The 14,790-nt window shown below is 44.6% G+C and overlaps 1 protein-coding gene across 7 annotated transcripts in view; it reads left to right on the forward strand.

Moving 5' to 3' along the window:
* Positions 1-14,790, forward strand: part of ATXN1 (ataxin 1) — a 194,226-nt gene that overhangs the window by 47,558 nt on the left and 131,878 nt on the right. For 5 of the 7 annotated variants that reach the window (XM_072329068.1, XM_072329073.1, XM_072329069.1 and 2 more), the window contains one exon: positions 8,277-8,406. The exons of the other annotated variants lie outside the window; for them this stretch is intronic. The gene's annotated coding sequence lies outside the window, so the exon portion shown is untranslated. The remainder of the gene's footprint in view (positions 1-8,276; positions 8,407-14,790) is intronic. 7 annotated transcript variants of the gene reach the window in all.

The raw sequence follows: 14,790 nt of genomic DNA on the forward strand, positions 1-14,790 counted from the left end.
TAAATCTCCCTGGGCAAAGCTCTGCTTGGATTTGGTGCTAATTAATCTTGCAGAATTAGCACCGCAGCTCTGAATTTTCACATCAGATCTGATTGTTTACCTTTCTTGCCAGTCCAACATCATTTTTCAAGGGCCAGGACTGATATTTTAGCTTGTTTTCTTTCTTGTGCTCGCTATCTTTCTCTTAGTCTCCCTGTAATAGCTTTGGAATAAGCTGGCCAGCTTCAGCTAAATTTAACAGAAAGGTTGAGATCACAAAGACCTTGAATTCCTCACACTTTTATTAAACAGGCTGTCGGATGTAGGGCGGTGACATGCTAGTGACCTTTCTGAAGGAAAGGCTTGTCCATGCTGCTGGAGATGGGAGAGGGCATCGGGCTGTGAGCAGTTGTGGGGCTCCCAGGGCTGAGCCAGCTTTGCTCAGAGCATGCCCCTTACCATTCCAGAGGCAAAGCCCCATAAACCAGCTGTCCTGACCTCCACCACTTATGGGACTAGCTGGTCTTTTAAGGGTCCTAGCTCCTTAATAAATGTTGTATTTTTGGGTTTCCAGCTTTCCTCTATTCTAAGCCAACAGCTCTCTCTTTCATTTCCCATGTCCATGGTAGCAAATGGTGCCAGAGGGTGACAGACAAAGTGACATGACGAGGGGTTGGTGGGAGAACTAGTCTTGCAACCACCCACTCTCCTTCCACACAGAGCCCCTAAGGAATGTGGTTTAAACACTGAGGTCAGTTATTAAAGGCCCAAGCTTTCTGAGGTGGCTCTTTTAATTGCAAGATGAGAAGTGCAAAGCTACTCTCTTAAAAATCAGGCTCACTAGAAACTGTGTGTTTTGCTCATAGAAACAATTGTCTTTGAAGGAAACACATGCAAATTGCTTTTAAGAAAGGGGACAAACAGCAGGTTAGCTGTGGTGACAGGGCTCAGCTTCCCCTGCTGACTTTGCCCTTTTCATTCATGAAAACGGACAGTAGTTGTGAAGTGAGATTGTGGATTTTACACAGACTTCCTCCTCATTTTGGCTTCCTGTTTGCAGCGAGCTCAGAGATGTCTCATGTATGAAGGGCCAGGGTGAGGCACAAGAGGGAGAGGGAAAGCTCTTGAGAAATATTGGGGTACCAGGAAGGGGTTTCACTTGGCCTCAGCCAGGTCCTCAGAAGTCTTGAGCAGTGCTCAGGGTCATTTGTGGTCTTGAATTGAATGCAGCAACCAGCTTTAATTTGTTTCCTGCACTGGGAGTGCAAGGCAGTTTCCATCACCGAGTACTTTTTAACAACTTACAGTGAAACATTTGTGTTCTGTGCTCTTGTTGCTTGCAAGGGGAAAAATAGACTGTGAGGAAAAGATGCTTTGTCCCTTCTTGGTTACGTTGCAGCAAGTTGTATGGGAGATTGGTATCACAGCCTGAACAGGGGAGAGTAATGTAGCTGTGCTCCCAGAAGGGGTAGAGCTCAACTCCACCTCCTCTAAGACCTCATTTAAGGGCTGACCCCCACTGAGGCAGCATCTCTTGGAGATTGCTCCTCAGTGAAGATTGCTCCAGCTTCTTCAGATAAGGCATCAACACTGGTGAGTTTTTCCTTTGCATATGGCCTTTGTACATTTACCATCATCTTCGCTAACATCTTTATATTAGCCACCTATACACAAGTGTTCTGGATTGTGTAGATGGGTGGTTTCCAGACAGCAGCCTGTGAGCCTCCAAATGGTCTGCAAGCCTCTGTGAGCTCAGTAGGTAGTTCCTAGTAGTTGGAAGAGGTAACTGAGAATGTTAGGCATCATCACACAGGATTCTTAGCCTTCCGTGTGCTGCAAAATGGTGGATTGAACATCCTACTACTAAAATTAATTAGGAGATGCTGAAAGATGTTGGAAATACCAAGATTTTTAGTGATGTAGGAAAAGGACCAGAAGACCCATCTTGAGAAAAATATCAGAGGTTATTTGCCTTAAGCTGAGGTGTTGACACAGTCATCTTAAAAAGTTGCTACTGCCTGAAATTTTCTACTGGCTGTTTTTGCAACTACTGCCTAAAATTTACTATTTTTGCATGCAGTTTAGTGGGAGAAAGGTAATGTTTTGTGGGGTTTGTTTGTTTGTTTTTTAAATTCAGTTTGGTTTATATTTTCCTTTCTCTAGCTGTTCATTACTGTTTAGGTGCAAGAAGGTAAGAGTAATAGAATTACTTTTGAAGCTACAGAAATGGTTAGTTGTTGTAACAGAAACTACTTTATTCTCTCTTCCCTCTCTCTCCATTGTTTGCTTCAAGATTGCTGTCACCATTAGGCTGTTGTAATATTAAATTAGAATATAATATAATGTTCTTATTTTTTTATGGTGGCATTCAGATGAATGACAGCAAAAATACTTTGTTTTTATGGTTGTAACAGCATCAGTAAGTCATGTAGACCAGCTGGGGAGGATGTGTATGGTGCCAAACTTGTTGCTGGGATCCTGAGGACCACATCAGGCACGTTTCAGGGTTTCTTTTCCTTCTGAGTGGTAAGGTCCCACTGAGTACATGCCCATTGGTTGTGCTCCAGGACATCTTGGTGCGTCTAGTTTAGTTCCTCTTGGGAGGGATTCAGTTCATGTGCTCCAAGATCACCCCACAACACAAGCAAAAGCCCAGGCAGGATGGAGGCTTTCTTCAGGCCTCTGGTCGGAAGAAAAAAGCAGAATTGGAGATGTCCCACAGGGAACATATGAAGTGAAGGGATGGAAAGAAAGGTGTATTTCAGCTGTCTGATCTCGTAGCTGTGCCAGTTAATAAAACACGTTCCAATTTTTTTCTTTCTTGATGTTCTTCCCTTTTCTTTGCATTCAGTACTGAAAGGGGAAGGTTGATGCGAGTAGGCCTCAAAGAAGGAAGGCTGTTTTGAGAAGTTAGAAAGAAGAAATCTTCTACCAAAAGAGAGATCGTATCTCCTTTTAGAAGCTTAAAAAATGCCAAGTGTATGTTAGATGCTTAACAAATCATGACCCATCTCTAACAGGGCACTCACATTTGTGCATGACTTGCTGACATTAGCATGTGTCACTGGGGACAGCGCTCACATCCTTAAACAAAAGATACTGCAGTGAACTGAGCTTATCAGCCATTGTAGGATGCTGGCTAGTCATCCTTTAATAAAAAGATGTGTAGACTCCTTTTGGTGTGTGTCCTGAGGCAGGGAAAGAACATATGGTATGTTGAGATGTAATGTCATTATTGCTAGCATGACTTTGAAAAGTGTATGATGTTACCTTAGACAGTAGGTGTGAGAGCCAGTCTGGCAGATGTGACAGTCCTGCTTTCTGAATTAGACAGTTGGCAGCCCAAAGAGCCTACTACCAAGCCCGTTATTTGTCAAAATGCTTGTGTTAACAATTTGTGCTGAGGAAAAGAGAAGTAGAAGTAGAGATGACAGAGGCGGGAGCACAGTGTTTTAAGAAGAAAAAAAATTACGTCTGGACAAGTAGGCTTGTACAAAAGCTTCATCTGTTTCAGTGTCCTGTCTCTCCTTCATTAGAAGGGTAGATTTGGCTGCAGTGGCCAACCTGGTTTTGTAGCCAACCAACTCTCTTGACCCAGGCAGAGGACAGCATTTGTTCTCTGTGTGGAAGGTTTTATTTGCTGGCCAGGCTGCTCCCATGGTCTTGCTGATCTCAAATTATAAGACCACTGTTAACTGCAATAGTGCTGAGCTGGTTATGGCTTAGTTATATTTCTGTTCTAAAAAGAGCGTGTGGTCAAACCTGAAACTGTCCTGCAACAGAGGTTGCCAGAGGTTTCTCCTGAAGTATCCTGTTTCTCTGTGGTGCTGGAGATAGTTAAATGTATAAGGAATATAGATTATGCAATCTCTGTATGTACCATTAAATTAATACATCTCAGAATCCAGTGTTGTGTAGCAGAAGGTAGTTGAGCCTGAACAAGTAAGGCAGAAGGTGGTAAAAGGAAAAATACCAGGCTCATCTGTCCCGAAAAGCATAACATTTCTTCTTTTTTTCTAAGAGCCCTTGAATTTGAGGAGCTCGGAATGTGTTTGAACATGGCAAATCATCATGTCACACTTGATTTTCTTAACACTTCTTTCAAGGCCATACACGGCATTTAGCAGAGTTACTAATCTACTGCTTTTCAGGGGCAGAGCACGAGTTTTACAAAAGGTGTTACCTGACAGACTGTGAGGATGTGAATGCATTGCATTCAGGTGTTTGTGTTCTGGCACTCTTAGCTTTCAATAGAAAGGTGCATGGGAGGTTTGTGTACGGATGAATGTAGGTGGATGTACATCAAGTCCACATGCAGCAGGATGAGCCTCAGATGCATGGCACAGTACATCACTCTTGAGACACTGGTGCTGTGTTCAGATTCTGGGTTAACGAGGCATATACGAGGGAGCCCAAGAGGGCCTGCAGTCAGTGCCTGGGGAAGCTGGGGGTGATTATGAATTGGAAAGACCTAACAACCTTCTGGGTTAGGGGAGCAGCGTGTGTCTGCATCACTTTTTAGTGATAAACAGGATGCATTGAGGCACAGTAAGTGAGGGCTGGTAGCCCTTGCTCCAAAAATGAGGTAATAAAATCACTCTGAGCTGCTAGGTGGGGAGTTTATGGTTTTCATGCTGCAGACAGACTCCTGGGCTGAGGCAAGGGAGGGCAGCACGCCCTTTTCTGCAAGATTTGAGGACAAGAATTCCTATTGGTGGGATGAGTGGTACGCAGAGAGCCTGGTGCTGCCATTTCCCCATCCTTTGTAGTGAGCCATCGGATGAGATTTAGCCTGCCCCAAATCCCAAAATGTGGTCAGGAGAGCCATCTTCTTCCCATCCACAGGAAGCATAAGCTGAGTCTTTCGCTATAGTTTGTCCTGGGGTTTATTTTCTTTCTTTACTTGATTCTTTGTTTCTGCTGCCATGATTTTTCATCAGTTTTGATCATAGTCAAGCCATGCTAAAATAATTAATGTGCCAGTTGACTGGAATGGATAATCAGTTCAGTCCATGCAACTCATGCTGCGCTTTGAGAGAGATACAATTGCTGCAGGGAGAGAAAGGTCCCACTGGTGGCATTTCATCAGCCTGCAGCTCTGGGGAGGTTTTTCTAAAGTCCCTGGCTGCCAAAGCAAGGGGAATTATCTGTCTCAGTTTGCATTAAAAGGCAAAATATTTCCGCCTTGCAACAGCAGAGCACTTGTTGCATTCCTCCAACTCTGGAGGCAAAGAAAAGAGACCCTGTGATTTTTGTCAGATGGCTGAACTTTTAAAGGAAGTAATACATTAGGAGGAGATGTGAGCTGATTGATCACAGTTTAATTTGTGGTGGTTAGGAGTATGGCATGCTGTAGGCTTGATGAGATGCAGTTGTGATGGAACCTTGACTAAATTCAGCTTCTTTACAGCTGACTGGGTCAACACAGTGTGTATGAGAGGAGGGAGAGGATTTATGCTTCACAGTAAGTCTGCCTTTGGCTGTGCTGGGGGGCTGGAGGAAATCTGCACCACCTCATTAATTGCAGAGTTGCTCAAAGCTGCATCCATTTCTCCAGAAGGGGGAGAGTGGAGTAGTTGGATGCTGGAGGAACGTACCAGTACAGAACTGTCCTCCCTCCCTGACCCAGGCCTGGGCATGGGATAGAAAAGTCAAGGCAGTTAGAATTAGGCTGTCAGATCTACTCGCATCGGTTTTTGCCAAGTCCATCACATCTGACTGTCAGTTGTGCGACTGAATCGTTATGCATTAAGATTTTGCCACTGTTTTTAACACTGTAACCAGAAAAAATCCCTCCCTTACTGTAAAACCACTTTTCGTTTGGCAAACTCTGATTTGTTGCTTTATTTTCTGTGAAGATCAGATGGGTAACGGGAGCTGTACAGCAAATGAATGTATGCTACTCGAGATAGTAAAATACAGGGCTACAATAGGCCTTTTCTAAGCAGCTGTAAAGCTGCTGTGTGACTACAGTGAAGCCATTCAGCCTGCCCCATGCCTGCTGGGAGCACCCGGGAGGAGGGAGTTGTATGGGTGGATGGGCTGCCTGCAGAACAGCTTCTGAAAGGGACAAGTCCGGCACCTTGGTTTGGCTTATCAGGTTGCTTCTGGGGGATGTGAAGTTTCAGTTTCATGTGAGCTAAGAGGTATCTGCAGCTTTGCCCACGTTACCACATCAGCACTAATTCAGCGTGGGTGTTGTGTTTCTTACAGCCCTCTGAGATGCTGTTATCTTTGTTGTAGAGATGGGGGAAACTGAGGCACAGGAAAATCAGGGTTAAGTGACCATGTGCATCTTTTCCAACCTTGGTGATTCTATGGTTCTATGATTAGGAGCCAAGCTCTCATACCTAAAAGGCACTGTAGAAGCTCAGGTGTCATTTACAGCTATTCCAGCCCTTCAGGAAGTGTCACATATCATTTGCCCCTAGGTCACGTAAAAAGTCTGGAGGATAGCTGGGAAATCTGTCCCTCGAAAAAGTCTGTCTCTTTAACAGAGCATTAAAAATGCTGGGGCAGACATGAAGGCAGGAGGATTTTACACTGTTTTCAGTCTTAAAATAGAGTCCCTGGCTACCTTGTATTTGAGCTGGGGAAAGACGGAGAAGAGGGAGCTGGTTGGCTCAGAGGAGGGGCACTCTGTGAAAAGAATCCTTTTGACACTCTTCCTTAAATTAAGAATCGTTTCTGGGTGCATGAGTCATGGACAGGTTGTCCTCATTTCACTTTGAACTCGCAGCCTTCTCTGGATCTGTGTCACAGCTTTGGAGGGCTCTGTCCCCTCCCTGCAGATCTCTAGGTTTGGCTGCTGGGAGAGAGAGCGGGCTCCCCAAGGGAAGCAGGAGCTGCCTAAGCATGGAGGAACACAGAGGAACAGGGTAATTTAAACGGTGCAATTAGGGATTTGTTCTTGCTGTAAGCAGCTTGTGGGAGTGGTGAAACAGGTGCAACCCCTGGGCAGGTTTAGGGAATCCCACCTTGCCCCTGGTTTGTGTGTTGGTGTTTGGGCTGAGTTTTTGGGTTTTCACTAAGGGGTAAATTGTGATGTGGAAAGCTTTACTTCTAAGAAAGCTGTATTTTCTGAAATATGTACAGCCACAGAAGGGCTGTGGATGGTGTCTCTATTTCTTAATTAAAAGCAATGGAAAATATTGTTCAGAGCCGTCTGTCTGTCACAGCTGAGAGAAGAAAACCTGAAGCAGCTTGGCTCAACTGCACGCAAGGTCAAACTCTCTTCTTTGTCACGTTGTGAAAGTGTGTTGGTTTCAGTGGGGTCAGTTGCAGGTGTAGCCACGGGAACGGGTCGCCGTTCAGGCTTTCAGCAGCACAAGAATGAATGCAGAGGAATGGAGTTGTTGGTGCTAAAAATGGTCCGGAGGGAATAACTGGGATGCCTGCGCTCCAGCGGGGCCATGCAAATGCAGGAGCGTACTGTCTGAGGGAAAGTGAGCCCTGTGTCGGCTGGCAGCACCCGCTGCTTGCAGCCAAGGGGATTTCCTTCTGACAGAGCCTGGGCTGTCAGCTCTCAGCTGCTGGCTGTGGCACCGCAGGTAGGGGTGAGGAGAGGAGTGGGTGTGCAGGAGGGGACGAGGAAGCGCTCTGCGTAGCGCAGCAGTGTGTAGGTCGCGGTCAGACCCATTCAGACCTTTTTTGGCAATGGTGGAGAACGTCAGAATTGATTGTGTTAGAGACCTGCCAGTTTCTCTTACTCAGTGCTTTGTCGCTCCTCCTCCTCCCTTCCTTCCTCTCCCCTGCTCGGGCTGGGTTCTGTAGTGCAGGCACTGTGCAGATTCCCCGGCACGTCACTGAGTGCCCTGATTGTTCCAAAAACATCTCTGATTAGGGAGCTATGCATGTTACTGCTAGTAATAACATCAGTAGTAGCACTGCAATGATAATAAAGCCAGTCATAGCTCTCCCCTCTAACATTTTGTTGCTTACATAATAGGTTTGGTTTTTTCTATCTATGATTTGCATCTCTGGGCTTTTGTCCTTTCTCTCCTTCATTGTTTTGCGGAGCCTGGTTGTACACCAGATCCTACTTTAAACACTCAGTAGTGTACTGCCATAGACATTTTAAAAATGGCATGTTTTTCAGTGGTCTAAAATAGTTGACGGTTTGTTTTGTTGTACGCGCAGCCCACAGAAGAGTGCTTCTGCTGTGGGGAGTTAGCGCACTCACTGAAGGTAATGAAATATACATCGGAGAAAGGTCAGGGATTTCCCCCAAGCCACCCACCAGTCACTTGAAATGACACATTCATTCTGAGTACTTGTTGGTTTGTTTTTTGTTTAAGATCCTGGAGCCCAGGAAAGAGTTTTAATGCAAAGCATCAGAAAAAAACCTCTGCAGCATCTCATGTGAGAGAGGGGAGAGAAGAAAGAAGACTTGCGCAATAACATCTCGAAACACTCATATGGTTTGAGGTGAGTGACTGGAGGGTCTTCTCATAAGTTACAGTTAGTTTGCAATTAATCCTTTTTGCCTCCGAATGTTGTGATATTTGTGTCCATGGCGATAGAAATAGCTGAGAGAGGGGAAGAAGAACAGCAGCAAAAATATGTAATGCACTTAACTTTTTGAGCATGGGCCCCATGAGGTCCCATCCTGCAAACAGGCAATTGTTCTAGCATTTGTAAGGGTTGAACCTTGTTTAAATCAATGAGGCTAGTCTCCCTGAAAGTTAGGCATGCGCCTAAGTATGTCCAAGTTTGGAATCTGTGTAACATGGGAACTCTGCAGAAGAAGGCTATTGAAGAAAATACAATGCTCTGCCAGATAACTGTATATGCATTTATGTTACTGTTGCTGATAATGTCATGAGTAACTGGAGTTTACAGCATTCTTAAGCAATACTTTTGTATTATACACATAGTTCTCATTTTTATGTTTAAGCACCTCGTTGGTGCTTACCAGACTTCTTGACAGAGCCTGTTAGTACTCAACCAGCTTAATTAAGGGAGACATACTTATTAGCTTCATCAGTGTGTCTTTGAACAAGAAGAGTTAAAAATATAAATAATGTCCCCTTTCATAACCAGAGTTGCAATTTGCACTTGGATGTTCAACTAGCAGCAGCAGAACTAGGAGTTCCCTGACTGAAGCTGAATTGTGTTGTCTTGTCTTTATTAAAAACATTTAATAACTCAATTAATTATGAACTGCAGTGAAGAGCCCACCTTTTCTCTCTAGTCCTTCTCTTTTTGTTTTCATTTCTCTTGTTAGAAAAGAATGACAATTGAGTCTTTTTATTTTGTCTAGCACGGAGGAAATGTTACAGTTGTAAAACTAGCCACTGAAATGCTGCCTAAATGAAAACTGAGAAAGCTGCCTCTACCTTAAAAAAAAGAAAAAGGTTATTTATTCCTTTCTGACCCACAAGTATTGCTGGAAGAGACAAAATTACTGTAGGAAACCTGCAGATAGAAAAGAGCCAACATAACATAGTAGAAGCAGGGCGTATAACCTCACAACTGTGCAGAATATCAAAACCTTTTGCCTGGTGCCATTTGCAGACATTTGTTGCTTACCAGGTTTTAGAAGAAAGGAGAGCATAGCTGGCCCCTGGTGATTGCTCTGTATTTGCTTTGTAGGAATAGAGCTATTAAGTTTCTTTTGAAATCAACAGAGTCGCTGCAGGGAGCTAAATATTTCCTTTCTGGTTGGTGGACTGGAGCCATTTCTTGGGAAATTGCACCAGTCCTGTAAGCGTTTGTACAGATTTATCCAGAAAGCTAGAAACTTGCGAATCAATATGGACAACTCCTTCTTACATGCAGCTCTTGCATTAGGGACTGTGTACCCAAAAAGGGATACAAGACTCTTCCAGTAGGAGCCTGAGGCGATTTTTGTAGTTGTGAAATGAGACATTAATGCAAATATGTTTAAGACTGCTGCCACGTGACATACAGGAGAACTCGTTCATACAACTCCCCCTTCCTTTCGCCCTCTCTCCCCTCATTGCCACAGCTCTGGTGGTAGAAGACTGCACTCTTGGGCTCACCTTACTCCAGGCATAGGACAGCAATCATGGCCAGACCAGGCTGGTGAGAAAGGGAGAGAACCACAGTCAGCCCTGTGTGATATCTCTGTGCCCACCTTGTTTTCTCCCAGTCCCCATTTTCTGTTGGCAAGCATTCCTTCTGAGCTCTGTGGAGAGCAAGTCACAGTGCTTTTATTCCTGTCTTTCTTTCATTGACATCAGACGAGGATAACATGCATGATTTTCCTTTCATGGTAGCCTTTTTGCTATTGGTCTCTGAGGAAGCTCACATTGAAGTTCAGGGGAAGGTATCTTTGTAGCATCTGCGTGACCTTTACAATCATTCAATCAGCTCTCGGTTGCAGTCACAAAATTGTTGAGTCTTGTTTAGATTTCATTGCATTTGGGAGTGGAGGAGCTCGCTGGCAGTATCAGAGAAAGGGAGGTTCTTTGGTGGTGAGAGATGTGTTTTAAGATATTGCTCTGTTTTTTTCCAGCACGTGAAGAGGCAGTGCCTCTATCTGCGTGTCCTGTGGTGGTGGGAGGCAGGGAGCTGAGTGAGTGCTGAGCAGGCGGAGGGACCAACTTCCTTTAGCCTTTTATTTTTTCCCTGGGAGTGAAAATGGGGGACTGAGCCTGCACGGATTAAACACATGCCTGTTTTGTTTTGCCTTTCTCTGCTCTTCTTTCAGCTGTCAGCGTGCCATGTTCAGATGGCAGTGATCAGTTTCAGATTGTCCCCCGTCCATGCTCCTCAGCTCTCCTAAACTATTAGTTTAGTGGAGCTCTTCAACAAAGATGGCACTGGTTCGATTTTTTTTTTAATTTTTTTTATTTTTTTTCCCCCCCTAGCTAATGGAAAAAGAGGTTGCTTGTTTGTTTGTGTTTTTCCCCTCAAGTCAGCTGCATTCGTTCCCAAAGCAACTTGTGTTAAGTGGAAATGAGGCTTTGATAATATGTGTGCTTGCTGGAGACTTGCTTAGATTTTTTTTTTTTCCCTGTATATGGATCTTTTCAATGGGGCGCCTCTATTGTGCAGCAGAAAGAAAGTGCACGGGCTGCCAGGCACATAATGGAATTGTTCATTTGTTTATGTAAGTGTGTGTAAGCCTTTGTGAAGAGGAGGTGGTGGGGACAGAGAATGGAGACCTTCACCGCGGGGAGCTGAGTGTGTCGTGGCACAGCCAGGGCCCCCTTTCAGCAGGGCATGGCCATGTCTGTGCTGCTGCCCATGGCCGTGTTGTATTCTGTGCTATTGAGCATCACCTGGGATTTTTGCTTCTGAGCCTGACCCACTGAAATGGGTGAAGCTGATGCAGCCATTGACTACTCTGGCTGTAAACCACATTAGGCAAAATTCGCAAAAACTGTTATATTTCCAACTTCAACCATGTGTGTTGGCTTTCGAAAGAGTGATGCAAACATGAACCGTGCCAATACTGTGCTTCCTCACCGTGAGGCTATTTGTTATAAAGGATGTATGGTTTTAGTCATTTTAGTGTGGAGTAGATAAGAACTTGAACTGAAGCCTTGGATCCAAGCCCACCAGCAGCTTCGTAAAGGGCAGGATCCAGATCTAAGTTCAGGCAGCCCCTAGCAGAGACTGGTTTTAACTTCATAAAATGGGAGTAGCCAGAAGTTTTAAACTGAGACTTCTGAACGAGATCTTGGCTTTTTTTCTCACCTACCACTCTTGTCTGCATGCGAAAGCGCGAAGGCTGTGTTTTCCACACACCAGTTCAGGGAGTGGAGAGGGCCTCTGTGGTGATTAGGGTTACACAGCTGTGTGCTTTTTGTCCAGAAGTGTTTTCTTCTCGAGGAGTCAGATCTTCCTTTTGGAAAGGTCTTTGGGGGCACAATAGAAGCTTCAAAGGTAGGAGCCTGAAGATTCCCAGAAACCAAGGAGGAGTTGGTCAGTCTGCTGTGGAGCAAAACAGGCTTCAGTGGCTGGGCTCCCCCAGCCCCCAGTGGTCCTCACTTGTGATGCCACAGCTTAGTTACAGATGTGGAAAAAATAGCTATACCACAAAAGAAGCAATTCACAAAGCCTGAACTTTACTTTCTAGATACAGGACTCTGTTCTTATCCTTCCCGTTCTTCGTTGCCCTTGGACACATTTATAGGACTTTTCAGTCTCTAGCTGCAGAGTTACTGGGAGATGTTTGGTTAGATGTTATTTTACACATCTGCTACATACGTCAGAGAGTCACATCCTGCACCCAGAGACTTTATGTGGATTAGCAGCCCTCCCTGTGGGACTTTGAATCTATAAACCAATGAATGGCTTATGAGGATACAAAAATGCAGTCAGTTGCAAGACTACATATATTCCTGCTACAGTCATCTCCGTGTTTGACAGAGAAAAAATGCAGTGTGAAAGACAAGAGGCACTGGTGAACTGGGCATCATTGTAGTATGGCAGTTGATGTGCTCCATCCTAAAGGCATCTTTCTGGTCGGTAATAAGAAAATAGTTTTTATGATGATGATTCAAGTATCTCTAAAAGAGGCTGGCAAACAGCTGCTGTTGCATCTCTCAAACTTAGCTATTAGCATTGTGGGACTGTGGGGGGGTTCTGAATACCTGTAGTGCTGTTGGTAGCTGAGGCTCTGCAGTTTTGTCCAGAGACTCTGTAGCTGCTTGCAGTCTATAGGGGAAACACAAGTTAGAAGTAAGGATCATTCAATTGAACGGCATTTCCTTCTCTGCTAACCTTACTGCTCAGACTTCTATTTCTGTTCTCTAGTTCTGCAAATACATGAAGCCTGGACTGGAAGCCTGGACTTCATGTATTCTGGAATACATGAAGCCTGTCTGGCTCCTTACCTGAGGTTTTTTTCATGATCCATGTAGAAACAAAACTTTATAGAACTACTTATGAATGATGAACTAGGACTGCTAGTTTGTATGCTTTACATGCCTGTCAGCAGAGGGGCTAAGCTGTGACTGGATAATAGCTGGTGGGACTGTGCCTTGTGCTGACAGCACATGGGTGGAGGGTAGGGAAGAGCATTGACTGTAAACTTGTGTGCATGTTGTCTTCTGTTTGGGTAATGTACAGTGAAGCGGCTGCTCACCATCTCGGGAGGTAAATCGTACTGGTTGTAGCAGCACTGCATGTGTCATCTAATGCTTGGGAGGCTCTCGCTAGCCTCTTGTTAAAAACCATTGGTAGAGGGTTGGAGACAGCCAGGTGAGACAGCAGTTAACACTGAAGAGCTGGAATGGGAAGATTTGCAAGACTGACTTGGCAGCTGGAGCCCATGTGGGAGCCCATTGCTGCTGACAGGGAGCTCCTTGTGCTCTTGTGGAGGGCAGCTGTAGATGTGAGAAGAAGTGCCACCCCACGGGCCGGGAGTCCTTCAGCAGCCAGCCGCCTTCTCCTCTGTTGCCTCTGCTACGTGTCCACAGCGTGGTTGCAGCAACAGACAGGGCGCTGCAGCTGCTTTGTTTGAAATGATAATATTTTCTGCTCTTACTGGGGAATGCTGCAGTATTTTTTGTAATTATGGGCTGCCTGCCAGTAACGTACAATAACATTTTGCTCTTCCTGTCCTGTTGCTACTGTAGGCATTCATTCCAACTTGGGCCATGTTTGCAGTACATGGTATTTTTTTTTCTAGACCCCGCTTATTATCTATTGTGGATATTTTTGGATTTTTCATTGCTACGCACGTCTGTCCATACAAATCTATCTCAAAAAGCACTTCGGAGAGTGACAGTCTCCAATGAACGAGCAATTGTTGTGGCTTTTGCGGGATTACGTTCTTGTGAAAGTATGAGACAAGCATGAGATGAAAACGAAGATGAAAATTGCTTTGTAAGTTTAAAAATTGTTATGGCTTTGAAAATATTTGCAGCAGAGACGAGGCTGGCCTTTCTTCCTGCAGTCGGTGCTAAGGACCTGGTGTGCACCAGAGCTGTAGGTGGCTGAAGCCTCTGGGCCAGCAAAGTCTGGGAGACATTTACCATTGTCGGAGCCTGTAATGAGTCTCTGCAGCTTTGGTTTTAAGTATTTTTTTTCATTTCCAGAGGAAAGTAGTCGTAACTTGGAAGACAGCTCGTGGCATTCGTGCCAGCGATTGTTTATTAACGTTGTCATGGTCTGGAGATGAAGTTTTTGTGAAAGGGAAATTAAAGTCCTAGACATCGGAGTTCACAGCTAGTCAGCCTGCACACAGCTTGTTTCTGGAAGGTAGAGGTTGAGTCCAAAAAGAGGAGAAGGAGGCTAAGCACGAAGGAGACAATTAATTTGTTTCTGGTAAATTTGGAATGAAATAGTATGCAGTGTACGAAAAGAACTGCATTTTTCATGTGTAGTTTTAGTGTCCTGGTACTGTGCTGACTCACCAAACTACTTCAGTTTCAGAGTCTGCAGTCTGCATTTGGTTTAAATTACCTTAGAGGCCTGCATTTGCATGCTGTTCTGTAAAGTACTTCTCGTCTGCAGTCCAGATTTCTTCTTCTTTTTATTTATTTTTTTTCTTCCTTTTCAGCATTTTGTCTGACCTGCCTTTTTTCATTTTCCAGGTCCCTGTTTTACTAACGTTTGCAACCAATTGCTGTCTGCCTGCTTGGGCCCCGTGATAGGCGAAAAACATGTTGCAGTAACAGATAGAACAAGGAGTGAATCACTGCTTTCTGCCTTTCAATTAGATTACCTAAATCACTGTGCAGAAGTATTCCTTTTTGTACGATACAGCAGCGTGATTAGCTCACTGCCTTGACAGAGCACTGGTGGAAGTGGATGTAATTCTTCTTCTATTACATCTTTAATGAGCTACAATTAAAAATAGTGTGCTGGCATGCCGGAGTAGATGTGTTATTC

Source organism: Excalfactoria chinensis, chromosome 2 (assembly GCF_039878825.1).
Source record: "Excalfactoria chinensis isolate bCotChi1 chromosome 2, bCotChi1.hap2, whole genome shotgun sequence".
Taxonomy (NCBI): domain Eukaryota; kingdom Metazoa; phylum Chordata; class Aves; order Galliformes; family Phasianidae; genus Excalfactoria; species Excalfactoria chinensis.